Source organism: Zootoca vivipara, chromosome 11, assembly GCF_965207765.1.
Source record: "Zootoca vivipara chromosome 11, rZooViv2.hap1.1, whole genome shotgun sequence".
Taxonomy (NCBI): Eukaryota; Metazoa; Chordata; class Lepidosauria; order Squamata; family Lacertidae; genus Zootoca; species Zootoca vivipara.
Genome location: NC_142594.1, coordinates 52,297,276 through 52,315,050, shown reverse-complemented (window position 1 = coordinate 52,315,050; position 17,775 = coordinate 52,297,276). Strand labels below are relative to the sequence as shown.

Here is a 17,775-nt window from a genome sequence, read left to right as displayed (position 1 = left end):
AAGGAAGTGTGCGGAGGCCCACCCTTTAGCTTAGAGAGCATCATCACTTGGTTGTAGCTTCTGCAAATGAGCTCATTATTTTGAGACGCTGATGAGGAAACTTAAGCAGCAAGCTAAGGTCATTTGTCTGTCTAGTTCAGTAACATAATCCTCTATTAGATTCTAAACCTTGCTGGCCACAGGACCCCAAGAACTGGAAGGGACTCGAGATCCTGGTTGACTCTCCAAATCTACAACACCATCCTACGCTCTTCATTTTGATGCTTCAGTTGTATTCCTTTGGAGTCAAGAAGGATTTTGGCTCACAGATCCTCTTCCTTCAGCAATATCTGCACAGGCGTAGGGAAGTTTAGGTCAGGAGATCTGCCTTGCACTGTAGAGCTAGCTGTCTTGTTATTGGCTGTAGGAAAAGGGCACCCCCCCCCCCCGGAATGTAAAACTACTTTATTGGTTACAGCATAGAACATTTCAACTCAATAAACATTGATCCCCAACACAGACATCATTTATGACAAGGACAAAGTAGGTCCCTGAAGAGTGCTTTGGAGTGGTGTGGAGAGGTGTTACTCCAAGATGCTTCCTGTAAACTCGGGTCAATTGTTTTTCTTGAGCATTGCTGCATTGAAGAGCACATAAAGCAGATAGCCTGTTCCCAAAACAGAAAAGATCATGGTGGTTTGATACAGCATTGCATCCATTGGAATGCCCTTACCTTCCTGGAAATGTTTTTGTAATTCCGGATCCTTGTTTGCAACCTGCCTGCGGGGGGGAGTGCTTATGGTTTTCTGAGAAATTTGCTGAAGAGTTAAAAGGTTCTGAAGCGACTTGGCAGCTCTTTGCGTACCAAGACCCCCAGAAAATTCCCCCCAATGACTCAGACAGACACATCATTTTATGTTTTTTGTTTTTGGCATAATTTTGGCCACAACTTTATTCAAAATTACAAATTAATTCGAGTGTTGGCCTTAGGCTTTGGTTAATCTTCTGCCCCACGGTGGGACAGGACCAGCTCTGACTTCCTACGGTAGGAAAGTCAAGTAAACACCCCATGGTGGAGGAGATAGCTGAGACCAGGCCATCTCCCCCACCAAAAATGTTCCCCAAGGCTCGTGCTCTGTATTGGCCCCAGCCCCGCACCATTGTGGGGGTGTAAGGAATAGAGCCCCGGAGCCCCAGGATTCCTTTAACGGAATACTTTTATAAGAGCAACACTGAGGGGCATGCACCTCAATGCCATGCCCCTCCCAAACTCATCAACCAAAGCCTAACCTGCCAACCTAACAAGTTGTGACTATTGCTAAGCAGTAGGCGAAAAACCAGATGGCAACAGCCAATCAACCAACTGGAAAAAATTCCTACTGGCCCCTGAATACAGGCGGCGCCATAGCAAGGTCAGTCTGAACCTGCAAAGAGAAAAGGAGGTGGGCGGGAGGGAGATTCAAAATCGCTAGCCAGGAATGATCTGGGAACAAAAAACGCTGAGTACTTAAGGACTTGCCCTGTCAATAAAGGAATGGATACATGCAATTTACCCCAGCAACACTCAGCCCTCCAATCATCTTCTCACTTGGCTTAAACCCACCCCCTAACACACACAAGTCTTTTCTATTGGGTCCGGCCGCAATCCCCATTATTCCCTATGGGGTTAATGAGCTTTCCCATTCACCTTCCTCCTTGTCTATGCCGTCACCTTCAACAGAGAACTCGCCTTCAGTTTTGCCCGCTTATGAGTTCTGTTTATTTTGCAAGCTTGCATGTACACAGTACTACTTGTTACAGGTAGGTAGCCGTGTTGGTCTGGATCGAAGTAAAATAAAAAAATTCCTTCAGTAGCACCTTAAAGACCAACTAAGTTTTTATTTTGGTATGAGCTTTCGTGTGCATGCACACTTCTTCAGTACTACTTAACAGTGGCTTCTAGATAGCACCAGAGAAAAATGGCGGAGAGCTTTTGAACGGGGCGTTATCAGGGACACCTGGTACGTGTAAATCATGCAATTCTACAAGTTTGGGGGACTGGATGTTCAAGATGCAATTTTGCAACTGCAAGGCCCTCCGGGTGTAACGAAGATTGATGAGACACCCACCCTCGGACAATGCATTATTTATATGTGCTACAGCTGCCAAGTCCAAATGCCTTCAAAGTGATAGAGATTTCCTTGCTGGCGGCAAGGCCTTCTCATCATTAGTCCCTGATAGGGGCTGAGTCAGTGCAGGTAGAGCATTGATTTGGAGCATAATTAGAATATCAGAGAACCCCTTATGCTTGCATTCTTCCAGGCGAGACTTCAAATGTGAACAGCCTCCACAATTCAAGGAGCTGGTTGCTAACCTTTTAAACACCTACATCTCAGAGACCTCCTTTCCTTTGGCTGACCCCCACGTCCCCACGTTAGCTCTGCTTTGCTTGCAGAATGTCCCAGGTACAGTGCTCAGCAGAGGGTGGGGGACTGTGTGTGTGTGTGTGTGTGTGTGTGTGTGTGTGTGTTGCCCAGGGCACCGGGTTTTTTTGGGGGGGCACATTCCTTCTCACACCACCCTCCAGCTGGAGGGCACCTCGAGAAGGACGTGAGCCAAGCGGGACTCACAAGAACGGTGTGGGGCTCATAGGGCCTCGCTAGCTGTTGCGTCCTTCTCGAGGCACCCTCTGGCTGCAAGCCTAGCATTGCTTTGCAGCCTGCCCTGTTGTGTCCTTCTCACCTGCCCTCCAGTTGGAGGCTGCCTCGAGAAGGACACAACAACTTGCAGTGCCCTGGGGGCCCCACACTGATTTTGCAAGTCACGCAAAGCATCGCTGGGCTCCCAGGGTGCTGTGAGCGCGCTCCTCAAAACAGAGCAGCGTTGGTCACTTGGGCGAGGGTTGCTCCAGCGGCACGCCTCGCCCCCACAGCATGCCCCACCCCAGAGCATGCTGAGCGCTTGCCCCCAGCACCTGTGGCTCTGCCCCTGGTCCCCAGTATCTCCAGGCAAGGCTGGGAATCTCCCCAGCTTGAAACCCTGGAGAACGGCTTAGGGAGCTGGGTATGTTTAGCCTGGAGAAGAGAAGGTTAAGGGGTGATATGATAGCCATGTTCAAATATATAAAAGGATGTCATATAGAGGAGGGTGAAAGGTTGTTTTCTGCTGCTCCAGAGAAGCAGACATGGAGCAATGGATTCAAGCGACAAGAAAGAAGATTCCACCTAAATGTTAGGAAGAACTTCCTGACAGTAAGAGCTGTTCGACAGTGGAATTTGCTGCCAAGGAGTGTGGTGGAGTCTCCTTCTTTGGAGGTCTTTAAGCAGAGGCTTGACAGGCATATGTCAAAAATGCTTTGATGGTGTTTCCTGCTTGGCAGGGGGTTGGACTGGATGGCCCTTGTGGTCTCTTCCAACTCTATGATTCTATGATTCTATGAGAACTACTGCCAGTCGCTGTAGACAGGAGTTCTGCAAGCTCGGGGGCAAAATGCGTCCGTCAAACCCTCACAACCTGGCCACATGTAAGAGTGTACCCAGAACTGCTTTGTTTGCCAGGCGTAATAAAAGTTAAGTTTCTCTATTCTTTCAAACAGCTGTCTTACAAGATTATTTATTGCAGTACCTGTTGCAATATATAGACACCAAACTCCCAACAGGTTTCACAGTGGAACTGGTATGTCCACTGAAGATGACAAATGGTCCAGAGACCGGTGCTTCTGGGAGTGCAGGAAAGTTTGGTTACTTGCAGTGCTGTGTGTCTTTTAGCAGATAGTCTATGCATGTGCCGTCTCCCCTGGTAAAGCAAACACGTCTTTATTACCATCCTATCTCAAAACAAGCAGAGATAATATAAGAAGAAGAAGAAGAAGAGTTTGGATTTGATATCCCGCTTTATCACTACCCGAAGGAGTCTCAAAGCGGCTAACAATCTCCTTTTCCCCTCCTCCCCCACAACAGACACCCTGTGAGGTGGGTGGGGCTGAGAGACTTCAGAGAAGTGTGACTAGCCCAAGGTCACCCAGCAGCTGCATGTGGAGGAGTAGAGACGCGAACCCGGTTCCCCAGATTACGAGTCTTCCGCTCTTAACCACTACACCACACTGGCTCTCGCTCACTGCGATGGCAGTATGGGCTGTAGCCAGAGGTACTCTCTGGGGTTTTCACAAGGTTGTTGGCATTTTGCTTTCGATTTTAAAAAGTCCCTTCTGGAGATGTTGAGATGTCATAATTTTAAAGGGTGTGACAGAAATAGTGAGATCCCAGCCTTCGTTGAGGGTAGCTCCATCACTAAAGCACTATTTGTACAAAATAAAAATGGAAAAAATAAGCCATTGTGTCTGTGGCCAGAGAAATTTGCTGGCATCTGCAAATTGAGTGAACCTCCAGGTGTGAAGTCAAATAACTGGAGAATCGCAGTGCCTGCTGTGGCTGCAGAAGACAGGTAACTTGTTAACTGCTGCCTCCCACGTTGTTTTTGCTGTGTTATCAGCATCGAAATGACCTCTCTGGGGCTCAAGCTTGGGCAGTGTGTATGGAAATGCTGGGCTGCCCAGTTGTCAAGACCACCTCACACCCCCCCCCCCCAGCCTCACTGATGTGGTCCAAAGGAAAGCAGAGCAACACATTTCGTGCCAACTTGGCTGCAAGAGTTGCCATCCAACCATCTTCGGAACCCCACTCCAGATTTGTGTAGGATTTACTCCTTAGCATTTTCTTCTCATGGATTTTTACATGGGGTTTGCTCCCAAAGCTTTTCTCATGAATGAATATAGCTTCAAGGCAGCGAAGGTTTAGGATCAAAGTTGCCCTTCCCCTATAAGGGCCAGCTTCTCTGGTAGACAAGCATCACCTGGCCCTCATTTCCATTTTTAACTTACCAACATACCTGCCAAGTTGCTGTCCGAGAAATAAGGGACCGGGCTGGAAGTAGCAGACCGGATGTAGCGCTGCCGCCATTTTGGAACTGGACAGAGCATGCTCAGAAGTGACTTTTGATGCTGCTTTGCCCAGTTCCAAAATGGCCGTTGTGCCAGAAGTCACACTGCAGCCATTTCGGAACTGGGCAGAGCAGCATCAAAAGTCGCTTCTGAGCATGCTCCGCCCAGTTCCAAAATGGCCGCTGCGCCAGAATATACCGGGGAAAAACAAAAAATCCATTTTTTCAGCTAAGAACAGCTGGAAAAATGGGGATTTCCCGGAGAATACGGGAGACTTGGCAGCTATGCTTACCAAATTTTTTTTTTGGGGGGGGGGAACTATTCTGGAACTCACAAGGGCATATTTTAAAGATTTAAAAGCCTATATTTCTATGCTTTACTTTGCTGCGTATTTTGTGATTTTAAATCTCTGCTGGAGTTCCCTCACCAAGGAGTCACTGCCCCAAGCTTGGATCTTGGCATGCAGGAATTCTATTTTTTATGCCTATTTTTCCTTGAATAAACACAACCAACACATGTTCCTTAGAGCATTGGTCTTCAACAGATGGCACTACCAGGTCTACAACAAAGGGATGATTGTACTCAGAAGTACTACCATTTATTCTGTGCTTCCAAAGAAGAATCCAATATGGCTGCAAGGAACTCCATGAACTCAGGCCAGATCAACCAGAGATTCAGAGAAGATATGGTTTTGATGCACATTCCCATGAGACTATCCAGGGTGGATGCAAAAAGTTGGGTTCCCCCCCCACACTTAATTGGCTAGTCTTGGCCTGAATCTTCCCACCAATAGGGAATGATTAGTGTGTGTCGGTCTGTTGTGTTACAAAGGATGCTCCCTGCTTGAGCGAGTACAGTGTTGCCGCTCAAGAATCAGTTTCACAAAGAGGAGGTTTCTTTGAATGTTGATATTCCCTTCACAATAGAGGCAAGCGAGATTCACCCCCCTCTCGTTTTAGCATGCCACTCACCTTCATTATTAAAGGCTTACATTTCCTTGTTGTTCGTTTACAAAAACCACACTTGTTTTGTCAGGCTCTCCGCTTAAATGCCATGCAGTTGGGTACTCGTTTTAATTTCCTTTCCCATTTCCCTTGCAGTTCGCCACTGCTGCCCATGACTGTAGCAACAGCAGAGCTGATTTATGTGGCTGTCATTATGTTTTCCCAGAATGCTGTGGCATCATTCTAGGAAGTTTTGGGGGTGGGATTGATGGGAGGTGCCACTGGCAGCTGCTTTGAATGCCCTGGATCAGGCATCCCCAAACTTCGGCCCTCCAGATGTTTTGGACTACAATTCCCATCATCCCTGACCACTGGTCCTGTTAGCCAGGGATCATGGGAGTTGTAGGCCAAAACATCTGGAGGGCCGCAGTTTGGGGATGCCTGCCCTGGATGCTCTCCAGATCTTTTTAACTACAACTCACATCAGTCCAGGCCCATGCCTGGTTGGGGATGATGGGTGTTGTAGTCCAAAAAGTCTGGAGGTTGTGCCAGGCATTCTGGGAAAGCGGAATAGTAGCTGATAGAATCATAGAATCATAGAATAGAATCATAGAATCATAGAGTTGGAAGAGACCACAAGGGCCATCCAGTCCAACCCCCTGCCAAGCAGGAAACACCATCAAAGCATTCCTGACAGATGGCTGTCAAGCCTCTGCTTAAAGACCTCCAAAGAAGGAGACTCCACCACACTCCATGGCAGCAAATTCCACTGCCGAACAGCTCTTACTGTCAGGAAGTTCTTCCTAATGTTTAGGTGGAATTTTCTTTCTTGTAGTTTGAATCCGTTGCTCCGTGTCCGCTTCTCTGGAGCAGCAGAAAACAACCTTTCTCCCTCCTCTATATGACATCCTTTTATATATTTGAACATGGTTATCATATCACCCCTTAACCTTCTCTTCTCCAGGCTAAACATACCCAGCTCCCTAAGCCATTCCTCATAAGGCATCGTTTCCAGGCCTTTGACCATTTTGGTTGCCCTCTTCTGGACACGTTCCAGCTTATCAGTATCCTTCTTGAACTGTGGTGCCCAGAACTGGACACAGGACTCCAGGTGATAGAAGCAGATGCTGGGATTTAGCTCTGCTGCAACCACTGCTAGGAAAAGTAACATTCCCGCCTCACCTGAAGGAATGCTAAGTGAGATGATGAAAATGACACCCATTCATACTTTTTATTTTTTTACGGCTCATTGCATTTGTTTAAGAATGAAAGAAAACTCTGTCTGCAACTGGCTGGCCACATAACAGAATCTATATTTAATGCTGCAAACTGCTACATGGTATCTGAATGGTAAGCAGTATAGATTTTTTATTATTATAAAAAAGTGGAAACATGATCCCATCTCTTCCCTCCAAAATCCTTGCACCCAGAAAGCCAGCATGCCAAGGCGATGAAGACACCAGAACCTATCTGCCTGGCGTACTAATATTCTCTGTTCTTTTTCTTAGCCAAATTCAATATTCTCCCCTTTCCCCCTCCCCATGCTTTTTAACGGAGAATTTAGGGCCAAACAACATTTTATAAGAAATGCATTTGCTGCAGGGGAAGCAGAAACGATGCATAATGGAACGCAGGTAATTTTAAGATGCCAGGATGTACATGGCTGCATCTTAAAAACAACAACAGCAGCAACAATCCCCCCCTATCTGGATTTGAACCAGAGCAGTACCACTTTGGCATGCTAATCAGGGGAGGTCATGAATATTCAAAAGCCTCTGTCTCCTGACTCCACCTCTCGGATGGCTTCCCACTGCCAATTATATACCACTCTGCCGCTTCAGTGCGTTAACCAGGCAGTTAAGGCAAGTAGCTTTGATTTAAGGCAGTGGAATAGACAGATGATTTTAGACCATAGACTTAATAGTCTTAGAGTGGAGGGGCTTTGGGGTAGCCATATGAGAATATAAGAAGAGTCTACTGGATCAGGCCAATGTCTCATCTAGTCCAACATTTCCATAACTTAACCAAGTGGGTTTCCAAATTTCCTACCTCCCCACCAGTTGGTCTGTGCATGTTGCAGAGGATCCTGGGAAGTGTCCCAGAAGGTCTCAGGGCACTATCTGGGCCTGTCGGTCCTGCAGGTCGCCTCCCAAGAACTGACAACCAAGGACGTCACCGAATGTCACAATGACCTGGTTCAGAATACGAATATGGCCCTTTTGCAATGCTCACACAGATTACATGAACCAAACCCAATTTCCTTGCACATTGTTCTGCAGCTCTGAATGTACAGCAAGATTATGCAGAGATGCAGAGTGTTCTTTTCATTCATAGCTATGTTTACTAAGTCTGTTTTGTGCCCTTGGCCCTGGGCAGCCCTCATATAGCTCCGACCGAGCTGCCGCACACACCTCGAAGGAGATGATCAAAGCTCCAGGTAATCATGGATAGTAAAGGGAAGCTCTAGAACTACAGTGGTTTACAAAAATAATCAGTCAATCAATCAATCAATCTCTCTCTCAAAAGCAATTGAAACATTCTGAAACTAGAAACACATCAGCATTCTAGGTAACTGGGTAGGTTTTGTCTAAGCCAGCGTGGTGTAGTGGTTAAGAGTGGTGGACTTGTAGGTTTTGTCTAAACCAGTGTGGTGTAGTGGTTAAGAGTGGTGGACTCTGGTGAACCGGGTTCGATTCCCTGCTCCTCCACTTGCAGCTGCTAGGCTAGTCACACTTCTCTGAAATCTCTCAGCCTCACTCACCTCACAGAGTGTTTGTTGTAGGGGAGGAAGGGAAAGGAGATTGTTAGCTGTTTTGAGACTCCTTAAGGGGAGTGAAAGGCAGGATCTCAAGTCCAAACTCTTCTTCTCTTCTTCTAAACAAAAGTGATATTAGCAGGTGCCAAAAGAGTATAGTGAAGGCACCTGCCTGATGTCAACATAGGTAGGGAGTTCCATGATCTTTCATGCTAAAAGTTCAATTTCTTACAGATAAAGAATGGATATTGTGTGGCACCTGTAATAGTGCCAGTTCCTCATATTGATGTGGTCAAAGAGTAAGGGGTAAGGCAATCTCTCGGGTCAACTGGTTCCAAATTGTTCAGGGCATTGTATTCTAAACAGTAGCATCCTGAACTTGGCCTGGTAGCAAATTGGCAACCAGTGTAGATCTCTGATACGGCCTCACTGCTGTCATATTGAATGCAATGTGTGAACACCCCTAGTGTGAATCTGAATCCTAAGCAGGAAGCATGACTTGGCCCACACCACCGGGATCTCATCCATCTCACCATGATGGGGGTGCATACAACCATTCTCTAAGTCTTGGATCTTGAGTGGTATTTTGAAGCCCACGTGAATCAGGGCTATCTTGCAGAATGCTTATGGTATCACTTCCAGCGATGCACATTAAATAATCAAATGCCTACTAATGAAAATGAAAATGCCCCGCTGAGATGACGGCCAGGGTCTGATGAGATCGACAGGGGGTTGATTGCAGCTTCCCTGTGGTTACCTTCAATTTGTTCTCCCAGGACTGCTGGCTCAGCTGCCAATAAGCTGTGCAGTGTAAGCCTGACAGCGTTCATGGCTACGTCTTGATAGCCCAGTTGGCTCTAGAAGGGGATTAAGCAAATTCTTGGAAGGCAGCTATTAGTCAGGATAGCTATGTGGCCAAAGGCATCTACCTCACCATCATAGCTGCCAAGTTATCCCTTTTTTACAGGGATTTTCCCTTATGCTGAATAGGCTTCCTCGTGAGAAAAGGGAAAACTTGGCAGCTATGCTCACCATACTGGGGAGGAGCAAAAGCAAAGGGCTCTTGCCTTGAAGCCCAGAGGCATCTGGTTGGTCACTGTGGAAAAACCAGGATGCTGGATCGGATGGATCCACCGTTGGACTTTTAATTTTTTCTTTCTTTCTTTCTATGTTCTCATTAGCTAGCCAAAATGAATGGATGGGGGAATCAGCCTAGTATCTGTTATGTCCTCTCTGCATGGGGATCTTTATTTCAGTGGTGTCAAGCAACAAACAATCCCACTTCTAGGCTTCACAGAGGCACTGTTGCATGGTCGCAAAAATTAGGATGGCCATATTTCAAAAAGTGACAATCTGGACTTTTCTATTTTGAAAAATCTCCCCCCAAAATTGAATACAAAAATTCCTTCAGTAGCACCTTAAAGACCAACTAAGTTTTTATTTTGGTATGAGCTTTCGTGTGCATGCACACTTCATCAGATACACTGAAACAGAAGTAGCCAGACCCTTGTATATTCAGAGGGTGGGGGTGATGGGAATGGGTGATGGGCTGATAGGAGTGGTAAACCTGTTGATGACTGTTAACGACTGTTAATGACTGCAATTGGTCTTGCGGGGGGGGGAGCAAGGGCTGAGGTGCTAAGGAAAGCTTGATCATGTATAATGAGATAAGAATCCTATGTCTCTGTTCATTCCAGGTGGCTCCATGGTTTTAAGCTTGCTAATGAGTTGCAATTCAGCAACTTCTCTTTCCAGTCTGTTTCTGAAATTTTTCTGTAATAAAACAGCTGCTTTGAGATCTTGTATAGAATGTCCTGGGAGATTGAAGTGTTCTCCTACTGGTTTCTCTGTCTTGTGATTCCTGATGTCAGATTTATGTCCATTTATCCTTTGGTGCAGGGTTTGGCCTGTTTGTCCAATATAGAGAGCTGAAGGGCACTGTTGGCATTTGATGGCATACACAATGTTAGAAGATGAGCAATTAAATAGTCCTGAGATGGTATGTTGGATGTTGTTGGGGCCAGTAATGGTGTGAAGTTTTTGAACTACCATATTGGCCCAAATATAAGCTGCACCTGCAAATAAGCCGTACTTTAAATTTTCACAGTCAAAATTTGGAAAAAAGTGTGGCTTATATTTGGGCCAATACAGTATTTTATTTTATTTTTAGGAAATTTGCCAAAACATCAACACTTGGGTTGCCATATGCCCAGGTTTCCCTGGACATTTCCCCACCTGGACTATATTACTGACAGACGAATCCTGGATGTGTCCGGGAAATGGCAGCCCTGTAGAAATGCTAGCACTGTATCACACTTTCCACAGTTTCAAGAGACCTTATCTGTTTGCTGATTAAATTCCCAGGCCAAGATAGGGGTATATATGATCAGTACACACAGAGATTGGTACACACACAGAAAGGCTGTTCAGAATGTAATCACACTTATGATTAAATAAAGTGGTTTCCTGTCCCTGGAGAGATCTTACCGTGTGTCTTGGCTCCTGCTAAGTCGTGGAATATCCACCGACATTCCAGCTTCTGTAAGGAAAGGGTTAATCACAGAATGCTGAAAATGAATGCAGCTGAATAGGAAAGAGTTGGGAGAGAATCCTGCAAAGAGGGATGAGGGTTGGAGAGCGGATGTTCTGAGGAGTAACCAGGCAGGTTTTCAACCATAGGCCTTTATTATTAGCATATTTCTGAAAGTCAGCCTGACCCTAATAAAGTATCTAAAAATCATAAAGCACATTTGACACCTAGTGAAATTTAAAGAACGGCAAGTTTCTGGCAAACTTAACAAACATTCGGTGAGAGGGCCATTTCTAAGAGCTTTCCCCCGGGAGTTGTCATCTGATTTTTCATTAGTTTGTTCTGAAGGAGCCTAATTTGATGATCTTTAAAACCACTTTGGGACAGATTTGGACCTTAGCTCGATCCATTAAACAACCTTCTAATAAGTTCTACACATTTCATAAAGCTTGTTATTAACATTTCTTTGTCATGCGCTGGAGAATATGTTTAATTTAGGCAAACGGGGAAATCCAGTTCGTTAAGACAGCCTACACATTTCCTATTACTTGGATATTAAATTGGGCCTCAAGTATTTGCTGCTTTGCACACTAAATTGAAACTTACTTACATATGGGCTTAGCATGGTGCCGGGTCCATTAATGGGGCAATGCCCCATCAACCTCAGTCTGCCCTTTGCCTAAATGCCTTCATTCTTATTTACAACAAGTCCAGGGAGTGCCCACCATCTTTCTCCTTCTTAGTTGTCCTTGCAGAAGGCAGCAGAGAGGAGGAGGAGGGTGGAGACAAAACGTGAACTATTGGGTTCTGCCTCTCATTGACTCTGAATCTACAGCCATTTGTTATAGCTCACCGTACTGTTGGCATCCCTGCTTTGTATCCAACTGACTCCAACCATCACCAACCTACACTGCTTACTTACAACATTTTGATGGTCTCTAGCATAGTTCATTTTTTTTTACCACATCCAGCTTACCTCCATTCATGGTTCTTACATTCCAGGTTCCTATGCAATATTTTCCTTTACAGCATCGGACTTTCCTTTCGCTTCCAGGCATATCCGCAACTGAGCGTCCTTTTGGCTTTGGCCCAGCCACTTCATCAGCTCTGAATCTACTTGTACTTGTCCTCCGCTCTTCCTCAGTAGCATGTTGGACGCCTTCCGACCTGAGGGGCTCATCTTCCAGCGTCATAACTTTTATATGCCTGTTGTCTTTGTCCATGGAGTTTTCTTGGCAGGGATACTGGAGTGGCTTGCCAGTTCCTTCTCCAGGTGGATCACGTTTAGTCAAAACTCTCCACTATGACCTATCCATCTTGGGTGGCCCTGCATGGCATAGCTCATAGCTTCTCTGAGTTATTCAAGCCCCTTCGCCACGACAAGGCATTGATCCATGAAGGGGTCAATGGTGCTGGAGGAGACTCTTGAGAGTCCCATGGACTGCTAGAAGATCAAACCTATCCATTCTTAAGGAAATCAGCCCTGAGTGCTCCCTGGAAGGACAGATCGTGAAGCTGAGGCTCCAATACTTTGGCCACCTCATGAGAAGAGAAGAATCCTTGGAAAAGACCCTGATGTTGGGAAAGATTGAGGGCACTAGGAGAAGGGGACGACAGAGGACAAGATGGTTGGACAGTGTTCTCGAAGCTATGAACATGAGTTTGACCAAACTGTGGGAGGCAGTGCAAGACAGGAGTGCCTGGCGTGCTATGGTCCATGGGGTAACGAAGAGTCGGACACGACTAAACGACTAAACAACAACAAAGCATAGTTCATAGGGACTTGGATGGTGCTGTGGGTTAAACCACAGAGCCTAGGGCTTGCTGATCAAAGGTCGGTGGTTCGAATCCCCGCAACGGGGTGAGCTCCCATTGCTCGGTCCCTGCTCCTGCCAACCTAGCAGTTCGGAAGCACGTCAAAGTGCAAGTAGATAAATAGGTACCGCTCCGGCGGGAAGGTAAACAGCGTTTCCGTGTGCTGCTCTGGTTTGCCAGAAGCGGCTTAGTCATGCTGGCCACATGACCCGGAAGCTGTACGCCAGCTCCTGCGGCCAATAAAGCGAGATGAGTGCCACAACCCTACAGTCATCCGCGACTGGACCTAATGGTCAGGGGTCCCTTTACCTTTAGCATGGTTCATAGCAAGTTAAGAACAATGATCACAAATGGCAAGGACAGATAAGCAGTGAAAGCGGAAGTAATTTTTTCTGAAGAAGCTCCAGACCTTAAAAACTAGATCAGAGTTTGTTGAAGCTGCCTGACGCAGCAATCGAATCAACCACTAAAAGCCTCAGAGAACAAAACAACCTTCACTTGGCATGATCACATCTACATTTCTGGGTATAGACTTTGCTACCAATGTGTCAGCTAAGTGCTATTGCATCATCATGGCGGCAGATCTGCACCACAAATTTAATTTTTAATTATCATTCCTTCTCCTGGTGTGGGATATATAGGGAGCTGTTGGTGAGATGTGGCAGGAAGCACTTGGCAGTGATGCCAAGAGCATTGGGCAGCACATTATAGGTCGAAACCAGCACTTTGAATTGGGCCCAGAAACTATCATATTTTTCTGTGTATAAGACTATATCTCCCCCCCTATTTTTTCACGTTTAAAATTGGGGATAGTCATATACATGGATAGTGCAGATGGGGTTTTTCTTTATTTGGAGTCTCCCTGATGACACAACCTTGTCACAACCTTGATGGTAGAAAGTGAGGAGGAATTAAAGAACCTTTTAATGAGGGTGAAAGAGGAGAGCGCAAAATACGGTCTGAAGCTCAACATCAAAAAAACACAACCAAGATCATGGCCCCTGGTCCCATCACCTCCTGGCAAATAGAAGGGGAAGAAATGGAGGCAGTGAGAGATTTTACTTTCTTGGGCTCCTTGATCACTGCAGATGGTGACAGCAGTCACGAAATTAAAAGACACCTGCTTCTTGGGGGAAAGCAATGACAAACCTAGACAGCATCTTAAAAAGCAGAGACATCACCTTGCCGACAAAGGTCTGTATAGTTAAAGCTATGGTTTTCCCAGTAGTGATGTATGGAAGTGAGAGTTGGACCACAAAGAAGGCTGATCACCGAATAATGGATGCTTTTGAAGTATGGTGCTGGAGGAGACTCTTGAGAGTCCCATGGACTGCAAGAAGATTAAACCTATGCATTCTGAAGGAAATCAGCCCTGAGTGCTCACTGGAAGGACAGATCCAGAAGCTGAGGCTCCAATACTTTTGCCACCTCATGAGAAGAGAAGATTCTCTGGAAAAGACCCTGATGTTGGGAAAGATGGAGGGCACTAGGAGAAGGGGATGACAGAGGATGAGATGGCTGGACAGTGTTCTCGAAGCCACCAACATGAGTCTGAGCAAACTGTGGGAGGCAGTGGAAGACAGGAGTGCCTGGCGTGCTCTTGTCCATGGGGTCATGAAGAGTCAGATACGACTAAACTAAACAACAACAACAAAATAGGGGGCGTGTTATACACGGGGGCGTGTTATACACAGAAAAATACTGTAATTGGCAGCCTGTGCAGTTGGACCAGGATTGGTATAATATGCTCAAACCATCTTGCACCAGGGAGCAATCTGGCCACCAAATTCTGCTCCAGCTGAGGTTTCCGAACTGCCTTCAGAGACAGCCCTACATGCAACACATTGTTGTAATCTAACCTAGAGGTTACCAGAGCATGGACAACGGTAGTTAGGCTATCCCTGTCCAGATAGCAGTGCAGCTGGGACACTAGTTACTCCACACCACTGAGCCCCCCTGAGCCTTGAGTGACACCCAATGATCTGACTTGGTATGAGGAAGCTTCCTACCCTCCACAAATTTGCTTGGCCTTCTTTTAAAGCTATCCAAACTGGCAGCCATCACCACTCATAGTTTATCTATGCACTGTGTGAAGAAATGCTTTCCTTCGTCTGTACTGAATCATTAGCTTCACTGGACGTTCAGAAGTTCTAGTATTATGTGAGAAGGAGAAAAACTCAGGGACAAAGCCAGGACTTCACTTGGAGAGTGGCAGATGTGGGGTCAGTGGCAAACAGGCCCCCCTTTTTTTTACTACTGGGGCATCTGGGCTCTATAGGACTCGATCATGAAACATTTGTTCTCCTTATTTATCTCTCTTTGCAACTTTCTCCTTCTCCTTCTCCTTATTTTTAGAAAGAGTCGGCTTGCAGCTGACTGGGAATATCCATGGTTACAGATGCTCACATTATTGTTTTTACCTTACATGTATATTATCCTTTTCTTTGTCAAAACCGCTATTTATTCCTAAGCAAAGTTACTCTGCATGAAGGTAGCAAATCCAACCTCCCGTTTTATTCCTGTAGTAGTGGCGGTGCTATGCTTTTCTATTTGAAATAGGGGGCAGGGGTCATTTTTCATTCCAAGGGCCACATTCCCTTCTGCACAAACTCCTGGGGGCCACACCCCAGTGATGGGTGGGGACAGAAGGAAAAGTGGGCAAAGCAATGAATGTAAATATTAATCTTTGTGCCGCAGGCTAGTTTCTACACACACGCCTCTCTATCCCCCATCCAGATAAGGAAGAGACATTATCAGTGTTCAGATATGCATTTCAGCCAGGAAAGCCCCCCCCCATGAGAGTTCCAACAGGGCTAGTGATTCCATAGGTAAAGGTAAAGGGACCCCTGACTATTAGGTCCAGTCGTGACTGACTCTGGGGTTGCGCGCTCATCTCGTATTATTGGCCGAGGGAGCCGGCGTATAGCTTCCAGGTCATGTGGCCAGCATGACAAAGCCACTTCTGGCGAACCAGAGCAGCACACGGAAACGCTGTTTACCTTCCCGCTGTAGCAGTTCCTATTTATCTACTTGCATTTTTACGTGCTTTCGAACTGCTAGGTTTGCAGGAGCTGGGACCGAGCAACGGGAGCTCACCCCGTCGCAGGGATTCGAATTGCTGACCTTCTGATCAGCAAGCCCTAGGCTCTGTGGTTTAACGCACAGCGGCACCTGGGTTCCAGTGATTCCACAGAAACACAGAATTGTAGAGTTGGAAGGGACCCTGAGGGTCATCTAGCCCAACCCCCTGTGATGCAGAAATATGCAGCTATCCCATACAGCAGGCACGACCAATAGGTACCGGTGGATCGCGACCTACTGGTAGATCCCAGGGTGTCCCTGGTAGATCCTGGCAGATCTCTAGCCCCTCTGTGAACTCCTCCCTGCCCAAAAAAAGCTCAACAACTTTGGCTTTCTAATAAAAGCTCAACAACTTTGGTCCATCCAATAGGTAGATCACTGCCAGTTCTTTTATACTGTGAGTAGATTGAAGTCTGTTGGGAGCTGGACATCCCTGCTATAGGTAACTGAACAGAAACCTATGTCTGACAGGAGAGCCATACAGGAATCGAATCTGCAACCTAGGCATCATCAGCACTATGCTCTAACCAAGTGAGCTATCCAGGCCCGTTATTCAGCATCCCCACACTTGAGGCGCTCTCCCCCCCCCGGGTGTTTTAAACCCTTGATCTGGGCAAATCATTTCACAGCCACCACATTTTATCTCATCATTTTGCTGGGAAAACCACGGGTCCCCCACGTATCTGCTTCAAAAACAAGTAAGGTCAGAGGCTTTGCCACTTGAGCCTTGCTAATTGAATCTTGGCACTTGGCACACCCGAAGCAGCTGTTTCAACCATTTCCATTAGAAAACTGCACTTAACCCGGGGTTCCGAATGACATCTCCCAACCCACGCTGCAAGCTGACGACGAAAGGGCCACCAACCGGTTCGGCGTAGCTTGTTAATCAAGCTTCTGCTATAAACAAAGGGGAGCCCCGCTGTCCACTTCAGGACCTTGGACAGCAGCCAGCCAACAGGCAGGATGACTTTGCAGGGAGCATGCTCCATGTGCAATGACTGGAGCATGCCACGTTATGCAGACTTGCATGCCATACTTTCCCAATAATTTTGAAGCTGGTAGAATCATAGAACTGTAGAGTCGGAAGGGACCTGCCATGCAGGAATCCTTTGCCCAACGTGGGGCTCGAACCCACGACCCTGAGATTAAAAGTCTCATGCTCTACCATCTGGAGGTGGCAGGCTGCGTTGTACCATTTCAGGCTGCAAGTGTGTGGTGTTATGACCGAATGCTCCCTCCGCCCGCTTTAAAAGTTCCTTCAGATCACAGAGTCTAGAATCACTGCCACAGACAAGGCAGCCACAAAACATTTCACTATCTAAGGCAAAGGACAGACGGGAACTCCTGCCATGTTCAGATCCAGCTGGACAGGCAGTGGACTCTTATATCAGTGCCAGTAGTGCAATAGCAAGGGGTGCAGGTGGCGCTGTGGTCTAAACCACTGAGCCTCTTGGGCTTGCCAATCGGAAGGCTGGCGGTTCGAATCCCTGCAATGGAGTGAGTTCCCATTGTTCTGTCCCAGCTCCTGCCAACTTAGCAGTTCTAAAGCACGCCAGTGCAAGTAGATAAATAGGTCCCCCTGCGGCAGGAAGGTAAAATGGCATTTCCGTGCACTCTGGTTTCCATCACGGTGTTCTGTTGTGCCAGAAGCGGTTTAGTCCTGCTGGCCACATGACCTGGAAAGCTGTCTGTGGACAAACGCCGGCTCCCTCGGCCTGAAAGGAAGATGAGTGTCACGACCCCGTAGTCGCCT

At 46.7% G+C, this 17,775-nt stretch overlaps 1 pseudogene; it reads right to left on the bottom strand.

Annotated features, from left to right (window-relative positions):
• Nucleotides 1-593: 593 nt before the first annotated feature.
• Nucleotides 594-2,792, bottom strand: LOC148684316 (cytochrome c oxidase subunit 7A2, mitochondrial pseudogene; annotated as a pseudogene).
• Between the last annotated feature and the right edge of the window lie 14,983 nt (nucleotides 2,793-17,775).